General features: G+C 37.0%; 1 long non-coding RNA gene across 10 annotated transcripts in view; it reads left to right on the forward strand.

The window, feature by feature from the left end:
* LOC120099711 (uncharacterized) overlaps positions 1-20,270 on the forward strand; it is a 43,765-nt gene that overhangs the window by 14,934 nt on the left and 8,561 nt on the right. For 2 of the 10 annotated variants that reach the window (XR_010062178.1, XR_010062176.1), the window contains 4 exons: positions 86-661; positions 775-869; positions 1,124-1,254; positions 14,627-14,710. This is a non-coding gene — a long non-coding RNA (uncharacterized LOC120099711). Of the gene's footprint in view, positions 1-85; positions 662-774; positions 870-1,123; positions 1,255-9,719; positions 10,282-12,548; positions 12,621-13,680; positions 14,515-14,626; positions 14,711-20,270 lie in introns of those variants that run through there. The other 8 variants (XR_010062185.1, XR_010062182.1, XR_010062179.1 and 5 more) reach the window with 7 other exon arrangements.

Consider the following 20,270-nt stretch of genomic DNA (forward strand, 5'->3'; position numbering starts at 1 on the left):
GAATGATTCTGAACCATGCTACTTTTGATGAAAGATGTCACAAAATTAACACTTAACTGTGTCTCACATTCAAAACTTCCTCTAGGAGGGACATCAGAATGATACCTTTTGCTCCAGTTGTTCTCAAATTCACATCTTCTGTCCATGGGGTCTGTAATGTCACCGTTTCATAGAAGAACTTCAGTGTCTCTCCTTTTCCCTATGGGAGCATCAACACTCCACATCTACTCACAAGTATTTCACCTTTTTTCTCTGTATAGTGGACAAGAGCACTTTCACCAAAGGCCCACATTGGCCTGAAATATCTTATTTTGCCCAAGGCGTACTCATGCCTGCACTCTCTTGTGGCCATCATTAGCACTTCTTCTCTTGATTTTGTGAGCCTGCTATATCCCAACTCTTTAGGATTACATACAAACTTATTTCTGCTACATGTATTCTGAGACATTCCTCCATGGAAGAAAGGGGTGTTGATCTTTTCTTGTCTGACAAAAGTCTTCAAAGCCCAAAGACAACTGCTGGAATGAAATGCAACCTATAGGACTGATGGAAGAATTGCTACCTGGACTTTCAAATGGCATGAAAATATATGGACATTCTAAATACTGAAAAAGAATAGGAAGCTGATCAAGCAATACTGGATCTTCCTCTGCTCCACGAGGTACTAACATTTTCTCCAGAATAAAATGTTTTTTCTTATAATTTTAGAAGTAGCCAGAGATTTTAAACTTCTAACAAACCGGTATACAATATCTCCTTTGCACATTTTCTCAGAATTCCCAGTGATGTCCACGGTGCAATAACAACTTTTTCCCATGAAGTCTGGTATATTACCTTTTTGATGACTGACACAACAGTCCTACTTCTGTGTAAGTTCCCTACCTCCACCATCTTACTGAGTAAGATTTAGACTTATACAATTAAGAGGACTCCAGAACGCCAAGGAATTACGACACATTGCCATATGCCAAATCCATTTCCTCTCTAAAATTTCTAAGTTTATTGTCCTGAGAAACACTGTTCTGACGAAGAGATCTCAGAGAAATCTGGACTGAGTTCTCAAAAAAGAGTCTAAAAGCAAGCACAAATCAGACTACTATCTTCATTGTGTTCCCTTACACAGAGGTGTCCTTTCACATGCAGAGGAATGTGTAGATGGACATATATTTGAATAAGATACTGAACCTAAGACTACTGCATTAGAGCCTCGTACAAGAATTCTAAGACTGTTGACTGCCTACCATGGATATTCAGGTGTGTATTCTTTACTGTGATTTTCAGTTTGGAGTTGCTGAAGTAGTGTGTGGCTGGAATGTTCTATAATTTCCAAGGTATCAATCAACCTTCAACTTCTGCTCAATAGTACTCCAGACATAAGAGGAAGAGAAGCTATGCACATTCCATACAGTCCAGGGGAGATCCTATTTCACCCTTATACTTTAAAACATCAAAAATCTATCACCTTTTCCTGGAGGGACAGCAAAAATTCCTCTTCTGCACACAGGGAAATTAGATATTCCTCCACCTATTCAAAGGAATCTGAGGATCCTCTTTTCATTTATATGATTTTTTAATTTAAGTTTCAAATATACCATTTCCTTGTTTCCTGTTCATACGTCATCTATCTGCTCTCACTCCTTCTTCGATTATGGTGTTCCCATCCACATCATCCACCCGTCTAATCTTTCTAACCTTCCTTATATTAAGAGTCCACATTTGGAAGGATTAAGAGCTTTTCCTCCCCTTGTTGCCCAAAAAGGCCATCTTGTGCTACATATACATCTACAGCCATGAGTCAATCCATGTATATACTTTGGGTGATGCTTTACTCCCTGGGGCCTTTCGTTGTTGGGCATTGTTGTCCTATGAGGTTGCAAGCCCCTTCAGGTCTTTCAACCGCTTCTCTAATTCCTGCAACTGGTGTTCCATTTTCAGATTAATGTTTTGCTGCTAGCATTCAACTATGAATTTGACCTGCTCTGGCTGTGTCTCTCAGGGACATCTATATCCAGTTCCAGTCAGCATGCACTTCTTAGCGTCAATAATCTTATATAATTTGGTGACTGTATATATGTATATGAGCCACAGGTGGGGCATGAATTCCTTCAGTCTCTACTTCTACCTTTGCCTCCACATAAACTCCCGTGAATGTTTTTTGTTCCGCCGTTTAAGAAGGAGTGAAGCTTGCATAATTTGATCATTCTTCTTGAACATCATGTGGTCTGTGGATTATATCTTGCCGAATTCGAACTTTTGGGCTAAAATGCACTTATCAGAGAGTGCATACTATGTGTCCTTTTCTGTGATTGGGTTACCTCACTAAGGGTGACGCTTTCTAGGTCAATCCATTTTCTTATGAGTTTCATGAATTCATTGATTTTAATGTGGAGTAGTAGAACATTGTACAGATGTATCACATTTTATGTATCCATTCATCAGTTGAAGAGCATCTTGATTCTTTCCAGTTCCTGGCTAGTATAAATAATAATGCTGTGAGCATAGTGGAGCATGTGTCTTTGTTGAATGTTGCACCATCTTTTGGGTCTATGCAGAGTACAGGTAGAGCTGGGTCCTCAGTTAGTGCATTATCCAATTTTCTCAGGAAACTTCAGAATGATTTCCAGAGTTATCATACAGGTTTGCAATCCCTCCAATAATGGAGCAGTGTTCCTCTTTCTCCATAACCTCACCAACATCTGTTGTCACCTGAGTTTTTGATCTTAGCCATTCTGACTGCCGTGAGGTGGAACCTCGGGACTATTTTTATTTTTATTTGCTTGATGACTAAGGATGTTGAACATTTCTTGACACACTTCTCAGCTATTTGTTATTCCTTAGTTGAGAATTCTCTGTTTAGCTCTGCACCCCATTTTTCATAGGATTATTTGGCTCTCTGGTGCCTAACTTCTTGAGTTATTTGTATATTTTGGATATTACCTCTGTATCAGGTGTAGGATTGATAAAGATCTTTTCCCAATCATTTGTTTGCTGTTTTCTCCTAATAACAGTGTCCTTTGACTTACAGAATCTTTGCAGTTTTATGAAGTCTCATTTCTGATTCTTGATCTTACAGTACAAACCAGTGGTGTTTAGTTCAGGAAATTTTTCCCAGTGCCCATGTGATCAAGATTCTTCTCTACTTATAGTTTCAGTTTATTGGGTTTGATGTAGAGGTTTTTGATCCACTCAGACTTAAGGTTTGATTAGACCAATAAAAATGAATCGATTTTCATACTTCTACATGCTGCCCTCCACTTGTTGAAAATCCTAATTTTTTTTTTCATTGGATGGTTTTGGCCTCTTTGTCAAATATCAAGTGACCATTGATGTGTGTGTTTGTTTTGGGGTCTTCAATTCTATTCCACTTATCAACATTCCTAGATCTGTACAAATACAACTTTTTTTTGTCATTGATTTTTTTTTAATCACTATTGCCCTGTAATACTGCTTGAGGTAAGGAATGGTGATTCTCCCAGAGGTTCTTTTATTGTAGAGTACAGCATATGTATGTTGTGCCATCACTTTTATTAAATTCTAAAAAGTCTTTAATCTTTCTTTATTTCTTGCTTGACAAGTTATCTTTGAGTGGAGCACTGTTCAACTTACAGGTATGTGTGGGCTCGCTGATGTTTTGTGGATATTGAAGATCAGCCTTTGTTTGTCACGGTTTGATTGGATAAATGGACATATTTCAGTTTTCTTAGATCTGTTGAGGCCTGTTTTGTGACTTGTTATATGATTAGTTTTGGAAAAAATACTATGAGATGCTGGGAAGAAGGCATAGTATTTTATTTTAGGATGAAATATTCTATAAATATATGTAATGTCCATTTTGTTCACAACTTCTGTTAGTTTGTCTAGATCTTTATTAATTTCTATTTCCATGATCTGTCCATTGAAGAGAACGTGGTGTTGAAATCTCCCACTCTTATTATGTGAGGAACATTGGGTGCTTTGAGCTTTAGTAAGGTATCCTTTAGGAATGCAGTTGCCCATGTATTTGGAGCAAAAATATTTAGGAGTGAGAGTTCCTATTGCTGTGATAATCTTTTGATAAATATGAAATTTCCTTCCTCACCTGTTTGGAAAACTTTTGGTTGATAATCGATTATATTCCATAGTAGAATGGCAAATCCAGCTTCCGTCTATCAGACCATTTGCTTCAAAATTTGTTTTCTAGCCTAATACTCTCAGGTAGTGTCTGTCTTTGTCTCTAAGTTGTGTTTTTTACATGCAACAAAATGCTGGGTACTCTTTATGTATCCATTCATTTAGTCTATGTCTTTCTATTGGGGAATTCACTCCATTGTTGTTAAAATATATTAAGGAATAGTGATTGTTGCTTCTGTCATTTTTGTTGTTAGAGGTAGAATCATGTTTGTGTGTCTCTTTTCTTTTGGTTTCATAGCAAGATTAGTTTGTTGCTTTTTATAGTGTGTAGTCTCCCTCCTTGTGTTAGAGTTTTCTACCTTTTATCTTTTGTAGGGCTGGATTTGTAGAAAGATACTGTATAAATTTCGTTCTGTCATGGAATATCTTCGTTATTCCATATGTGTTAATTGAGAATTTTCCTGGCAATAGTAGACTGGAATGGCTTTTGTGTTCTTTTATGGTCTAGAGTATATCATTGCAGGATCTTCTGACTTTCATAGTATCTGGTGAGAAACATTGTGTAATTCTCATAGGTCTGACTTTATATGTTACTTGACCTTTTTCCCTTATTGCCTTTAAACTTCTTTCTTTATTTTGTGCATTTAGTGTTTTGACTATCATGTGATGTGAGGAATTTCTTTTCTGGTAAGATCTACTTAGAGCTCTTTTGGCTTCTGGCATGTTTTTCGGCATCTCTGTCTTTAGGTTGGAGAAGATTTCTTCAAATTTTTTTGAAGATATATACTGGCCCTATAAGTTGGGATTCTTCACTCTCTTTTATACTTCTTATTCTAACACTCGATCTTCTCATTGTGTCCTTGAGTCCAAACAACAGGTAACTTGGAGCAGAAAAGATGGTATTATCTCTGCCTTCAAGTGTGTAGGCACTCTTACCAACTGGTTTTCAGCTCTCAGTACAGCCAGAAAACAAAAAAGTCCTTCAGCTGAATTCTCCTAGTTCCCTGTGTAAATATTGTGTACCTACTTCAAATGATAAACTCTGAAAGCCTTATTTTATCCAAAATAGTTTTGGTGCATATGTGTGTGTGTGTGTGTGTGTGTGTGTGTGTGTGTGTGTGTCACATGTCCAGCAGACTCTGAATGGTCATTCCTTCAGTCTCCAAAGAACAATATCTCCCTACCCCTCCTATGGATATTTTATTTACTCTTTCAAGGAAGGAGTGAATCATCAGCATTTTGGTCCTCCTTCTTGAGTTTCATGTGGTCTGTGCCTTGTATCATAGTTAACTTGAGCATTTGCACTGATATCCAATTAAAAATGAGTGCATACTTTGTTTTTCTGTAATTGAGTAACCACCCTCTGGATGATATTTTCTAGGTGCATCATTTGCCTATGAATTTCATGAACTCATTATTTTTGATAAATGAGTACTAGTCCATTGTGTAAATATAGGCCATTTTCTGTATCCATTCTTCTCGTGTAGCACATCTGGGTTAATTCCAGTTTCTGGATATTATGAATAAGGCTGCTATGAACATAGTTTAACATTTGTCTTTGTTGTATGTTGGAGCATCTTTGGGTATATGCCCAGGGGAGGTATAGTTGGGTCTTCAGCAAGTGCAATGACCAATTTTTGAGGAAACTCAGGTCTGATTTTCAGGGAGGTTTTACCAATTTGCAATCCCAACAACAATGGAGGAGTGTTCCTCTTTCTCCACATCCTTTCCAGCATCTGCTGTCACCTGAGTCTTTGATCTTAGCCATTCTGACTGATGTGAGATAGAATCAAAGGGTTGTTTTGATTTGCATTTCCTTTATGACTAAGTAGGTTATACATAAACCAAATCGTTCTAAGATATGATGTTACCCTAACTGTTGTTCTGTATATAGCTGTGTGCCAATTGAACATTTCTATCTCCTTCTTCAAAGTTCAAGTCAAATCACATCAAGGAAATCCACACACAATCACATATGCAGAAGCCAATAGAATGGGCAGTGTCAGAAAGTGCCTAGAACACATTTGAACAGGAGAAAATTTTCAGAACAGTACACCAAAGGCTCTAAGATCACCAGTCAATTTACAAAATCCCATCATTCGGAAAACTTTCTTTAAAGCCAAGTACACTACCAATAGGAAAACAACAACCTACACATTTGGAAAAGAGTTTTACGAACCCTACATTTGAGAGAGTGCCAAAATTAAAAATATAAGAACTCAGAAAGGTAAACTCCCACACAACAAAGAACCCAACTTTTAAACTGGATTAGAGAGCTAACCAAGAATTCTCAACTGAGGTATCTCAATAGGTGAAAAACATATCGAGAAATGTTTAACATCCTTAGTTCACATAAAGGCAAATCAAAATGAACATAAGAGTCTTCCTTAAAACAATCAGATTGGCTAAGACAAAAAAACTAATGCAGTAGCAGAGTGGGCTAGGATGTAGGGAAAGTGGAATACTCCTCCACTGCTTGCGGGATTAGTAGCTGATAGCCACTTTGGATATCATCAGTGTGGAGGTCCAGAGAAAATTGCAAACAGCTTTACTTGAAAACCAGCTTTACCACTCACTTCAACACATATACTCAAACTTGATCCATACATAACGTGGACATGTGGTTGAAGATATTCACAGCAGTCTTACTTATAACAGTCGAATGCTGGAAAGAACCATGATATACCTCATCTCCACTCAGGAATAAATACAGAAAGTGTGCTATATGTAAACAATGGAACATTACTTAGGTATTAAATATGAGGACACCAAGAACTCTGTAGACAAATGATGGAACATGAAAATAGTGAAGTAACAGAAATCGAAAAGGACATAACATGGGATGGACTTAGTGACTAGTAGATGTTAGCCCTGCTAACAGAATACCCACTATACAAATCTTTTATAACATGAAGGGTAACATGTGAGAAGGCCAAATGGCGGATACTTGGAACCCACTTAGAAGGGAGAACAAAATAGTCATGGAATGCAGTGGAGTGGAAGAATCTAGCTAGATGTGGAAAATGATGGATAAAGTGGTGGGAGTTGCACCAATTAAAAGAGACAGGAGAGAAATTCAGAGGAAACGTGGAGTAAATAACAATAAGCGTCAGTGGTGGGTGGTGAACTTGGGTATCCCCAGGAAAATCCCAGATGCCAGAGATGCAAGTGTATCCCAGAAACTTACTGTGATGGTGGTAGTTTAAATACCGAGCAGGAAAATAGATAGAACAACTAGAGACTTCCTCCTGTAGCTAGACATGCCCCCCAGTGAAGGGGTGGTGCTGCCCACACAGCTCACATTTTTTTTACCTATAAATCTCCAATCTAAAAAATGTAAATACAAAAATGGAGCAGAGACTGAAGGAAAGGCAATCCAGAGACCACCCGACCAGAAGAACAATTTCATCCAGAGACTCCAAATCCTCAGACTATTCCTGAGGTCAAGATGTGCTCGCAGATAAGAGCCTAATACGTCTGTCCTCCGTGGGGCTCTGCCATCACCTGACCGTGACAGATGCAGAAACACCTAAGCATTTGACAGCACCTGACAGCCACAAAGGAAGAGATAGTGGAATGACTTAAGGATCTGGAGGGATTTGGAACCCAATATGAAGAACAACAGTATCAATTAAGCTTACCCTTCAGAGGTTCAGGAAATTTTCCACCTTCTAGTATATGCTTTGGCCAGTCCAAGACTTCTGCTACATAGATACCAGAGCATATGGGGAAGACAACTGCCTCAACTGCCATATCTGGGAAGGGAAGCAATTGGTCCTGTGGAGATGTCATATCAAAGAGAAGGGGGATGTTAGAGGGCAAAAGTCGAAGTGGGGAGCACCATATTAGAAAAATGAGGATCGGAATAGCTTAGGGAATTTAAGAAAGAAAAACCAGTTTGGGAAATGACATTTGAAATGTAAACAAATAAATATATTATTTTATACATATAATGTGTACAATATAACACATTTATGTTTACAACAGAGATATTCACATCTGTCTCCTTAAGGACTATATATTTCATTTTCTGTACTATAGGTTTGTTGAGAGTTGAAATCCATAATTTTCGTGAGTTTCTTACTATTGAAAATCACATAGATACACCCAATCAATGTTTTATCTCCTGTCCTTATAGCTATAAATCTTTAGTTACCACTGCAAAAAAAATATGTTTTATTTCTGTTGCATTGGGATTCCTTTCCATGCCTCAAATGTTTCCCAACTTAACTGTACATCTCTATATTCCCTCCATTGTCATCCTCTTCCCTCTTTCTTCACGTTTGACATTCCTGTTCTTGACAGTGTTCCTCTGCAATCCATAAGTTCATTTGTACGTCCCAAAGTGAGGACAGTCTGGACCGCATCCCTTGAATTTACACTAAACTAATCAAACCGAAATAGTGTGGAGAATTAACATTCAGATTAAAGTGAAAATGTCTCCCATTTTTCTTTTTTGATCTGGATTATCTCATCTATGATGACATTCACAAGATCCATTCATTGTCTTGAAAATTACATGCTTTCCTTTTTCAATCTGTAAAAGACCCACATTTTCTTTATGCCTCCATTTGTTAAGGAACAACTTGAATATTTCTAATTATTCAAGGGTCTCTATACTAGTATGAATCAAAATTTGGATATATTTTCCTCGAGTTATATCTTTAGGCGCATCCATTTCCGGATTCCTGAAGAAACATCATACTGATTTCAAAAGGTGCTGTAGAAGTTTGCATTCCAACCAGGAGAATAGTAATGTTCCCCTCTCTCCATAACACAGCAAACATAAGTTGACTCATGTGTTATAAAACTAAAATTTCTGAAAGGGAGGAAAAAATTCTCAGAATAATTTTGTTTTGCATTTCTGTATTGTATAAGGATGATAAATATTTCACTTTCGATTCTTAGTCACTTGAGTTTCTTCACTTTTGAATATTTTGTTTAGATATGTAGCCTAATTTAATTTAGTTTCTTGATATATAGTGTTTTAGTTTTTCTAATATTATTTATAGAAGCACGTTTTTGAACATGTACATGGAAATAATGCTTACTATTTTTGAAAATAGCCACTTTAAAATCATTAAGATCAAATTACATAATGCTCTCATTAAACTCACAGAATTGGCAGATCTGTTTTAACCAACTGAAATCATAAGGTCGCTTCATGAAATATCCCTATATAATAAAACATTTTCTACATACATTATACTGAGGAATATAGTTTATATATTTTACTCTTTGAGAATTTCCACCAATGAATGTTGATGATAATTTTCCATTTATTTTTTCCACATCACTCTATTTCTTTGAATTCTTCCTGTGTATATCTTCTACATTAAAGTACTGTTTAATAACTCTATGATAAACCCTTACAAATAATTTTCAATCCTCCAACTGAAGATACTAACTGTCCATAGTATGTCAGATAGGTATAGCAGTTTTCAGGCCTTTTCCCTGCATTCTTCCCTGTTGACTGGTTTGAAGCTGTGCAGGAAACAACAGCTGCTATGTGACATGAGGGCAATATTTCTTGTATCCAGAAGACACGCTTTATGTCTGATCCCTCCCACAATTTTCTACACCTAAAGTCTCTTTTCACCTTGTTTCAGAATGGCTTTTTGGCCTTGCGGAAGGTGTATAACATGTATATCCAACTCATCATGGCTGAAATCAGTAAAATGTAGACAACTATATAATGAATGAAAGGAAGGGGTCACTCTTGGAAAGTATTAACAAGATCGTCATAACCTCTGGCCATGTTAGGTAATGAAAGGGTTGAATGAATAAAATGAAAGAGAATATAGGAAACATGGAGAAAACGCAGATTATTTAGATTTACAGTCCCAAATCTAGAATATTTTTTAAAGCATTCGTGATTTACTGTGGGGAGCTGGCGTAGTGGCAATCCCAAGATGGAGTCCGGGACTGCTGCCACGTCTCACGAATAGCACCTGAACTTAAGCCCATGCCCCATTGTGAGAACTGCGCAGGCGCACCATAACATTATATGACGTGGACCTATGAACAGAGGTTACACAGACTGGTGAGGTGGTTGAGGGAGGATATAAGGGAGTGGCCTCGGGGGCTGGATGGAGGCATTGTTCCTGCTTGCAGACAAAAGGGTTCCTGAATAAACTGCTTTGAGAAGAACGTGTGGTATTGCTCCTTTCCTGCTGGTCGGGGTTGGAAGTGAGAGTATATACTAGATGTATTGGGTATAGCAATATTAAATCAGCTCACTTTGCATAATTAAAACAGCTCTATACTAAATAATTGCATAGAATCAGGTATTTAATTTCTCCCACCTCAAATATCATAGATTCACATGTATTCAGTTGAAAAGAAATGAATATACATTTAAATAGCATTTAAAGTGTTTAGGACTATTTCATAAAGTAGACAAAAGGATTTAATACATTAAAATTCTATTTTGAATCTGGTATTATCTAACAATGATAGAGAAAATAAGGAGAGAGAGTGAGACAGGGGGACAATCTGGCAAAAGGGAAGGTAATGAGAGAGGGAGAAAGAGGTATGGACCACTGACACAAAGAGAGGAAGAGGGAGTATTTTACACACTAATTTAAACCTATACACACATATTCTCAATAAAATACTTGTGAACAGATTCAAGTCAACATTAAAAATAATCTTCTACCAGATAAGCTTTCTTCAAATCCCAGACATACAAGAGAGAAAAATTTAAACAGGTCCACTACAAGCAACAAGAAGACAAGAATATACACTGGTTTCACAACTATGTATTACAGTATTTGGAATTTTAGCTGGAGGAATATGACAACCGAAGAAGATCCAGGGAATACAAATGAAAAATTAAGAAATCAAAATGTTCTCGTTTGCAGATGTCATGACACCATTTTAAAAACTCTAAAAATGTATCAGTCTCTTAAGACTGAAAAATACGGTCATAAAAGCAGAATATCATAGGAACACACAAAATTCCTTAGTCTTCCTTTATGACAATCCAAACCATACTTTGAGGAAATATGGGTCAAATTCCCCTCACAATAATCAGAATATATAAAATAAAATATTGTGGATGAAAATATTAAAAATGCAAAGACCACTATGAATTAGCTAGACGTGATCCTGAATAGAGACAATTGTTCTTTAAAAGTTTACGTTTCTTAAAGCTGAAAATATATTCACAATTCAAAGTGAAAACTCAAAACACGTTATCGTTTTTGTTTTCCAATTTCAAACCATGGGAGAGAAATCAGGGAAGTATTCCACTTGAAACACTCTTAAAATATATAACAAAATACCCTGAATTCGCATAGTTATAAAGCATACTATGAGAAGACATACGAAGTAACCATGATCCATCCAGAAAACATATAAGAACATTCCAGCTGATGTTCTGAAGGACCTTAAAGACTTGAATAAATCAAACTTTTATAGTTTTAAGAATAAGTAGATAGTGTAATAATGTCAATTTTTGATTAATTAATAAAGGAAGGCTAAGGAATTTTGTGTGTTCGTATGATATTCTGATTTTATGACCGTATTTTTTCAGTCTTAAGAGACTGATACATTTTTAGAGTTTTTAAAATGGTGTCATGACATCTGCAAATGAGAACATTTTGATTTCTTAATTTTTCATTTGTATTCCCTGGATCTTCTTCGGTTGTCATATTCCTCTAGCTAAAATTCCAAATACTGTAATACATAGTTGTGAAACCAGTGTATATTCTTGTCTTCTTGCTGCTTGTAGTGGACCTGCTTTAAATTTTTCTCTCTTGTATGTCTGGGATTTGAAGAAAGCTTATCTGGTAGAAGATTATTATTAGAAATAAAATCTCCTCTTCTGGAGATTGCAGATTAGCCTCAGGAAATGGTTTTTGGCTGGCAGCACCATTGACAAAACAGTGTTTTGGTGGAGGATTTTCCATCAAAAAACTTAGATTTACCACAGAGGCTAGGTCCAAAATACAAATGATAGTCAGTCAACAGTTTGCCATATCTTGATATCCAAAGAAAAGGAACAGTTGATTTAGTCATGATTCGGTGATGACTCTAATTCATTTCAGAATCATAGATATTGCCAGCATATATAAAACCAAAAGACCCGTTGTCAAACAGCAGTATTCTCCGCATTGCCCACAGTCACCATAGTAATACCAGTGGTGAGCTCTACAGTATGGTTTGTTTCTGTTTCCTGTTTTTGCAGCTTATAAACCTTGTTTCTTTGACCCACAGAGAATTTTCAAATAAAATAATGAAAAAAAATTTGAATTGAAAGCTATTGGTCGCTTGTAGTTGTAGTTAAAAATGAGGACCTCAAGCAATCTTCACTTGGTCCTCTTCTTTTAGGATTGGGGTTGATTCGCTTTTGCTTTTGCTTTTAGTTTCATTTTGGTGATTTTATTTTTGTTTTATTATGTTTTCTTTTTCTTTTTTTTCTTTTCTACATGCAGAGATCAAGAAGTGGTCAGAAGAATTTCAAGTACAAATTCAGATGGCTGGAAAGAGCCGAGTCTCTCTAACAGGTCCACATTGTTTGCTGTACTAGGGATTTTTCTCTTGCCTTTAATATTGCCCATTTCCACTTTTTGGATCCTTTTATCCTGGCATAATTAATACTACATGTATATTATAATTATTTGAATTTCAACTCTGAAATTCTAACTCCTCTATCTCCCACACAAAACCAGAGACATGGATTGAGTCTTGTTTGGTCACGTTTGATTCTTAGATCGGGAATCTTCCTGCAAACACTGAAGGTCCTGTTCCCAAATTGATTCTCTATAGTTCAATAAAGATGCTCTTGGCCAACCAGTTGTGAGGATATCTAGTATCCTGCAAACAGGCTAGTAGACACAAGGGTGGAGAAAGGATTTAAGGGTGGAGTAAGAGCTACCAGTCATGTGAGATCTAGTATGGAGTGGCCATTGGTGTAGCAGGCAGGATGTTAGAAACACAGTAAGATAAGCTCATATTTGGGGTGCTGCGCTATGACCAATGAAACTGAGCCATTGAGCTAGGGCTCATTTAGAGGTGTTGAGGAGGGAGTAAAAAGGACAGCTTGCTATTTGTTAGAGGCTTAAAAAAACTTGACAATAGAGCTAAAGCACATCAAAAGTTCCTCAGCGTATGTGGCTTTCAAGTGCATTCTAAGGGAACCTGATCAGCTCTGGTAGCTTGGTCTTCCTGGAGCTTACACTGAGGCAATAGGAAAAACCTTCTGCAGAGTCTTATGAGAGCAATCCATGACCACAATGAGCGTGTCCAAATTGACCTTGACCATGAGAGTTAGAGCTGACCCACATGTATCTTTTGATTATAACCATTTCTTCTATCTGATCTTTTAGTGTTCTATTTGCTCAAAACTATTAGTGAAGAGGGTAAAATGATTCTAAAGGCTATTCTTGTTTGTCAACTATTCATCTGAGATTATTTAATCCCCAATGATAGAGGGAATATGTGAAGAATTTCTTAATAATATAAGGTCAATGTCAAATGTGCTTCTTATATGGATCTTTGGAGTAGGATGTTGCATCTTTACCCTAGAATTTTATCAAGATCTATTCTTTATATTTATTTTTTCAGGCATCTGCAGATACATCCCTTTGAATAATGAGTCCTTCTCACTAGAGACCATAGAGAGAACCTGCATTTCAATGATAATTAAATGTCATTTCAAGACATCAAATCAAAATATCAAAGTGAGAATGGAATAAATTTATTAGGACAGTGTTTTGCGAACAACTTCTTTCACAAACAGCCTTGGAAGGAGAGTTCTGAAATTTTGCATTTTATATTTGACTTTGCTCGTACTCTGACACAATCAACTCAGAGCTGTTTGGGACTTTATGGGCAATTAAACACGACAAACAGAGCTGAATGCATCATATACTCTGCCGTCTGTGTTAATATGGCTACAGTGAAGAACAACCATGCTAAAGCTATTCATCTGTTTCTCAAACAACATCCTCATACAAGTGTGGACTTCTGTGGGTTGTTGGATGAATAGGTTAAAACACAGGCTGAGAGTTGCCAAGGCAGACGTGGGATGGTACATGCTTGGGGCATGAAAGGCCTGTGTGTAGATCATAAACAACTTCATAATATTCATTGCTTTAATAATTACTAGGAAGTGGACTTCTGTAAAATGACTTCAGAAGACCAGCATGGTAGGCAAACAGTAACTGATTCCCTGGAGATTTAAATGATCTGGCTTGTGAAACATGGACTTAGAAGTAGAGACATGTCAGAACATGAAGACTGGAAAATCAAACCTCTGTTGCCTCTTAAGTTTCCCTACCCCATGGTTTGAGGCAAACAGCAACAGATTTTTTTGCACTGAGGAATAGAATAAAAGCCAATTTGTTCTAAATCCCTGTCCTATGAAAATACTGAAGTCATCTGTGACGCACTTCAACTCTCAGCATGGTTGAATGTCTGCTGTCAGCATGGGCTTTTACTGCCATCCCTTTTATAACTGCAGAGCTCCAAACTGCTTCAGCAACATCATTATATTCTCTTTCTGTTGCAGGGAGATTAGATCACTGTGACTACCTATGCAGTCTTTCTCTACCTTTAAAGATCCAAGGAACTGTTCTCACTCCAGTGACCTGTTGTAAGTAATCTTGAATCGCATTGTTGTTGTTAGTAGATCTAATCTCTTCGAATCCCAGAAGACCATGTGTCCAAAAAAGTTGATTGAGGATGTCTTGGGTGTTTCTGTAATAGTGGCAGGTGTGATTGATGAACAGGACCGCCTTCCCAGACTAGATCTTGCAGTTCACATACACCTGAGCCATTCTGACAGCATGCAGCTTCCCAGAAATGAATGTTCAGTTGAAGATACTGGTCTGTTTGAGAATTGCAATCCCAGTCTATTCTTAACTATGCCTTTTATTTGAATCCCCATAGAAAACATGGAAGAATGAAGCTTTTACTTTTTCATGTTTGCACTCACAATGCTACCAAACCCTCACATACATTAGAACCTGCATACTGAAAATTTATCCATATACTTATGACCAGATGAGACACCAAGCCTTTTGGACTAATAATCTAATGGGTTCTAGGAGTTTACAAATAGTCAGCCATTGTTAAATTATGTGGTCCGTAGTCTGTGATCATTTTGAACAATCAGATTCCTCTATACAGCGAGATTCATCCTTTACTATCTGTTGGGAACACCAACTACTACACCAGGTATCTAGAGAAGACCTTTTATGGCAGTTTGTCTCTAGTAAGAGTTTCAGCTAAGTTACAAATTTCCAATGGACACATTCCCGTAGTCTGACTTTCAAAGGATGCTTTGATACAGCCCTTCTTATTTTCTATAGTTCTTGGCAACAGAATTAAAATATCAATTGTAATCTATCAATGAAATGCACCCTAATTTATTTGCATTAGTGCATCAGAGAGAAGGATTATAGGATGAACAAGAATTGAAAAACAAGATGTCCTTCCTTCTGAGGACCAAGACCAGGAAATCTGAACTACATAGAAATCTGAGACAAGTTGTCTGAAGTTTGTTCTTTCCTTCAATCATGGATCTCCTAGTGAAGGAGCTCAGGTCTCATGAGTTGGCAAAAATAACTTTATTGCTGAGCCAGGTCAACTGCTGAATACCTCTTTCATGGACCTGAAGAAACTCTGTATTCATCCTGCTATAATGTGTATATATCTATGTATCATTCATAGAATGGACACTTTACTGTTTGTTTGAAAGCAACAGTTTGTCCCTGAAGAGACACTAATTTCTTCTTTCGCACATTATTTCACAGGCTGATGGTGGGTCTCATAAGTTTATTCTGGAAGTTGCTTTACAATAATCATTCTCTGATCTGGAAGAGACCCTTTTTAATGTTATGAGATCTGTTAGAACCATATCAATCATCATTTTCCATTCCCAGTTTAGTACTGAATCATTCTAAACTAAAGGTCTGTGGTCTCTGATAAAGGCAGCATCTCCCCAGACTAGTATTAATATTGCTCTTGGCACTGCATTTATGATACATCAATGTGATTTCCTTACCATTTTCATCCCCAGGAGAGTTTTTCAATTCTTCATTTCATCTGATGGGTCTAATCTACATCGTCACCCAGGATGATATTTGAGAGTTTTGCTAAAAAATTTTTAAAAAAGAAAGAAAGAAAAGAAAGGAAAAATGAAAGCTTATCTCACCAATTGACTCAGAACTTAAATGTTATTCAGTGGAAATAATAGTGGAAAGATTGAGATGATGAAGTCTCAACTAGAAGGACTTCACTCTCCCAGATATTAGTGTAAGAAACAAACTGCACTATTGGTATTCAAAGCATGGGGGAGTTTGCTCTGAGCAGAGGACACAATACTTTCTATTCCTTTATTATTTAGGACCTTTTTATATTTTATGAAAAGAATTAATGCCATGAGCTCTCAGGAAAACATCTGTGACTATCCAAATACTTGGCTTTTGGAGTAAGGAAATGAATGATATAAAATCTCTGACTTCCAGCGGCATAAGAACTGCGAAGTCCAGATGTTTCGGAGAGGCTCACAGCTCTTGATTCCCATATGTGTAAGGCTCAGATCCAATCTATCTCTTCAGTGATCCTACTCAACCCCTACCAAGGATTCACTGAGATTTCCCAAGGACCACATATTTCTTCCTTTTTTTTTGACACCAAGTCAGAAGACCAGCTTCCTCCTCCCCATCACTGATCTCTTCATCCTCTTTCTTCTCACTCCCCAATGGCTCGTTTTTCTGAATTACAGGCCAGTTAGTAAACTCTAGAGGTCCTGAAGGAATATTTGAAAGGGAGTTGCAGTCACAACAACACTTGTGACATCACAGAAAAAGCCTACCTGCTAAATAGCTTCCTTACATGAACCAGATACAAGGGTGCCCTTTCCTGGTATGTCTCTTGTGACACAATGGAAACCTTTACGAACTCCATCTCTCTAAATCTACAAACTTATCTTTGCTTCCTTAGTGGTTACATGCTCTAAATGGTGAAATTTGGTCAGGGACCTGGCATGGGTAGAAAAGATTTAGGAACATGGAGTGTAGGAGATTCTTCTAGATAATATTTTATTCCTAGGTACATTACTGTGAAATACAGTTCAAATTCTAGGATTTCTCTGTATCACAAAGGCCAGTATTTTCCCTACAGACCTTTAGTTTTAATGAATACTGTATTTCACTTCTTACTGTATATTCCTTGATAGGTGATTTTATAAATGTTCCTGAATGTGTACTCAAACATTCTAATTTCTAAATCCTTTTTTGCAACGATTTCTCAACAAAGGCGCACAGCAATAGACTGAGTATAACAGTAAATATGGTGTAGCGACATCAAACGATAAACTCCAAAATTATATTTTATCCAAAATTTCCAGATATCAGTTAAAAAAGGACCATATGGAGCATAGAATTTTCTTTTCTAGTCACTTTTGATATCATCTGCAAAAATATCTACATTCTAGTGTCTCAGGCCCAGATTTAATTGTTTAGGATGTTTTACCATGTTTCTTTCTTAAGGCCAAGCAGAAGGTAGAGGAGGATGATCACAAAGAAGAATGGCTTCTGGACCAGTGAAACCTCAACTTCAATAGGTTCATAAGAACAGGAGAGAGTCTACTTGGCAATGCCATTTGTGGATTCTACCTTCTTGACCTATTTGCGCAGAATCCATGTTAAAATTCCACCTAACTTCATAATTGTAGGAGTCACTAAAAGTATATATAACAGCCACCAAATTAAATAAGATTGATGAAGCTAAGAAGTGCATTTTACCAGGACCTGGATGTAGATATTTCCTGAGAGACATAGCTAGAGCATGTCAATTACAGAAGTGAATGCTAGTGGCAAACCAGTGAACTGAAAACGGACCTCTTGTTGGTAGATTTTGAGAAAGGATTACAAGAGTTGAAGGTGATTTCAACACCATAACAACAACGGTACCAATGAACCAGAACTTCCTGGTACTAGACCAATATTCAAAGACTTTACATGGACAGACCAATTTCTCTAAATGGATATGTGGCAGATGATGATCTTAATGGACACTAATGGAAGGAGAAGCCCTTGATCAAACCCAGAATTGTCTTATAGTTCAAGGGATTGTCAAGGGGCAGAAAGTGTCATTAAAGAAGGGATAGTGAATAGGTAGGGATTTTATAAGAAGGAAAATTAGAAAGAAAATAATATTTTACAGGTAAATAGAGAAACATCTAGTTTAAAAAAAGCAATTAAATTTGCTAAAAAATAAATAAACTCAAGATATAAAAGATAAGAAAACAGTCATCTAATCAAACCCATTGACTCGAAAATCTAAAGTGGTATTCAGAGTAATACTAGTGGAAAGACAGAGATGATGAAGTCTCAACTAGAAGCACATCTCTCTCCCAAATATCAGAGTCAGATAAAAACTGCACTATAGGAATCCAAAGCATGGAGGTGTTTACTCTGAGCTAGGGACACAATACTTGTCTTTCCCTTCTTCCTTAGGACGTCTTTCTTTTGGACAAAAAAAAAAAAAAAAAAAAAAAAAAAGGCCTGAGGTCACAGCAAATCAACTGTACTGTTCCCAAAACTTGACTTTTGGAATAAAGCAATGAATGATATAAACACTCTGACTTCCAGGAACCATAAGAACTTGGAATTACTGATGCTTCTGAGGAGCTCTCAGCTCCTGATTCCCATATGGTGAAGGCTCAGATCAAGGCTATCTCTTTAGTTACTCCAGTCAACACGTATGAAGTATGCACTTAGCATTCCTAAGGACGACGTATTTTTCTCTTATTTTAATACCACGGCAGAAGGCCAGGTTCCTTCTCCCCATCATTGTTGGGCACTATGGGAGTAGAAGCCTTTTGTCCTCCCTAGCTTTGTCTCCTAGTTCAAGGGAATGTCAATTGGCAGAAAAGGGGGTTTGAAAAGAAGAAAAGGGAACAGATATGGATCTCAAGGGCAGGAATCTAGGAAAGGAAATAATATTTTAAATTTAAATATAGAAACAACCAGTTAAAAAAAACAATAAAATTTGCTAAAGAGTAAATATAATGAAAGATAAGAAAGAAAACTGACAATTAATCACATATATTGACTCGGAAATCCAAAGTGGTATTCAGAGTAAAACTAGTGGAAAGACTGACATGATGAAGTCTCAAACAGAAGCACTTCTCTCTCCCAGATATCAGTGTCAGACACAAACGGCAGCATAGGTATCCAAAGCATGGTGGAGTTTACTCTGAGAAGAGGACACAATACTTGTCAATCCTATCTTCCTTAGGACACTTTCTTTTTTACAAAAAGAATAAAGGCTATGAGATCTCAGGAAAACAACTGTGCCCTTCCCAACACTTGGCTTTTGAAATAAAGAAATAAATGATAAAAATTCTCTGACTTCCAAGAACTATAATAACAGGGAAGTCCAGATGTTTTTGGGAGGCTCCCAGCTTCTGTTACCCTTATATTGAAGGCTCAGATCAAGGCTGTCTCTTCAGCCATCCCATTCAATCTGTACCAATGACTCACTGAGCTTTCCCAAGGACCATGTATTTCTTCCTTTTTTTATATCAAGAAAGAAGGCCAGCATCCTTCTCCCCATCTCTGATCTCTTCATCCTCTTTGCTTTCACTCCAAAATGGCTGTTTACTCTGAATTAGAATTCAATTAGTAAACACTAGAGGTACTGAAGTGATATCTGATAGGGAGTTTCAGTCACAACAATATTGTGACATCACAGAAGCTAGGGCTTTCCAGGTTACAAGAGATGTTTCAGGGAGGGCCTAATGATTATGTCATTGAGAAGTTCAATGGTATACCTGCTAAACAGCTTTCCTTACATAGACCAGATTCGAGGGTGCCCATTCCATGTATGTCTCCTGTGACACAGTGGAAAACTTTACATACTCCATCTCTCTTAAGCTAGAGATTTCTCTTTGATTTTTTAAGCAGTTACATGCTTGGGATGAAAAAAGTTAATAAGGGCCTTGGCATGGGTAGAAAAGTTTAAGGAACATCTAGTGTAGGAGGTTCTTCTAGATAATATTTTTATTCCCAGGTTCATTCCAGTGACATAGAGTTCAATTTTCTTGGTTATCTATGTATCACAAAGGCCAGTATTTTCCCTACAGTCCTGTAATTAAATGAATATTATATTTACTTACTTTCTTATTGTACTTTCATTGACAG

This window comes from Rattus norvegicus (assembly GCF_036323735.1).
Source record: "Rattus norvegicus strain BN/NHsdMcwi chromosome Y unlocalized genomic scaffold, GRCr8 chrY_unlocalized_21, whole genome shotgun sequence".
Lineage (NCBI taxonomy): Eukaryota > Metazoa > Chordata > Mammalia > Rodentia > Muridae > Rattus > Rattus norvegicus.